Here is a 1,730-nt window from a genome sequence, read left to right on the forward strand (position 1 = left end):
GGGGGAGGGGGGGTGTAGGGGAAACCGCCTGCAGCCCGTGTGCAAGTTCACGTCGTCGAAACCGGCTGGCCCGGCTGCGCTCAGTGATACCGTGTGCAGCGGAAGGGATACCATACGGGGCATGGTGAGCTTTGCTGTTCGTGGTCGCGCGTGTGTTTTGTGGTGTGGTTGTGTGTACGCGGCAAAGAGGAAAATGCAGGTTGTGTAGAGCATGAGCAGTGTACTTTTTGTGCAAAATAAACTCCATTAGGCCGTGTGTATTCAGCGTGGAAACAGTTTACCTGAAAAAAAAAATACATGTACTGTAGTTTGTTTTGAAAAGCAAATTGAAAAGACCCTGCTGCACGACCTGCTGTGCCTTATTGTTGGAGTCTGCCATTCACCCCAAGAAAGTTCGTCTCGCGCGTCGCTTTATGGCTCAGTTCACGCTTTTTTCTGCCCCGCCCTCCCCTGCCTCTCTTCTCTTTATTCTGCGCGTTCTCGGTGCCCCCTACACTCTGTAAACATATGTTTGTCACTTAACATAACAATGTGTGTTAATTACGTTTTACTGTTGTAAATGGACGTCCAGTATCGTAGTTTCGCGACGGACATTATTTCTTCGTCGTGGAAGTCCTAGCAGATACTATTACACAATTAGGTCTGAAGACTTTCTCAAACTGTCGAAAATTATCCGTGAAACCCAGAGACCTTTCCCTCGCGGTACCTCCCCTCTGTGTGTCTCCGTCCGTCCTCTCTGCCGCTGCTGTGGCGCGCCACCTTGCAACAACTTGCTGTGCTAGGGATCCGTTTTACATAAAAACGCTGTTTGTGTCGGGTTGTTTGTGCGCGCGCAGGTCGGCGCCATTGTGCGGCCCGAGGCACGTTACAGTCGTTGGCGAGTTGTGCACAAGCATGCTTGTGCTGACGCTAACGCTGCTGCTGGTGTGGAAGGACACCCCTCCCCTCCTTCCCCCACCTGACCGAGTAACTTTAAAATCGTTGTGCACATCTTTGCTCTTCATGCTAGATGTATGTGTGTGTTTTTGTGTAAACGTTCGTGTCAAAGTAACCTAAAGGTTATCAAAGTTTCAGACAAATTTGTGCATGATTTTGTTCAAATTAACCTACCAAAGTGTTAAAATCAACGCAGAAATGTGTGCCAAACCTTTGACTGCTTGGGGGATGTAAATATGATGGAATTATTTTGAACTGTGCACTCTCAGTTTTCCTCATTAATCAAATACATTCCATAGCAACCACAGTTGTATTTTTATCTCAAATTATGTTTGGTGCACAGTGTTAAGTGTCACCCCTGCGGTCGGCTCGCTCTAATGTGGCTCCGTATTTTCCCTCAGCCGTAGCGCGGTGGCCGAGCCGTGCTGAGCTAAGCGCCGGCGGGTCCGCGCATCTCTGCGCCTGGCCTCAGCACGGCGCGAGAGCGTTGTCAGCATCTCGCCTGAAGCCTGAACTGAGAAACACACCGGCTGTGGTGAAAAGGAGAGAGGGCTACCACAGAGAGCGAGATTGAGAGAGAGAGAGAGAGAGAGAGAGAGAGAGAGAGAGAGAGAGAGAGAGAGATGGACAGTTAGAGAAAGAGAGAGACAGAGGGACGGGGTGATCCCTGGAGATCTAAGTGGTGTGGATTAGTTAAGCTGAGGCAATCATGTATGCCTAGGCAGAAGGTCTGACAGACCGCATCCAGGGAGGTGGGCTGGGCTGGGTCGGAGGTTGGTTTGGGGGATGGGGGG

The sequence above is a fragment of the Frankliniella occidentalis genome, unplaced genomic scaffold, assembly GCF_000697945.3.
Source record: "Frankliniella occidentalis isolate FOCC.00 unplaced genomic scaffold, Focc_3.1 Scaffold31, whole genome shotgun sequence".
NCBI classification, from domain to species: domain Eukaryota; kingdom Metazoa; phylum Arthropoda; class Insecta; order Thysanoptera; family Thripidae; genus Frankliniella; species Frankliniella occidentalis.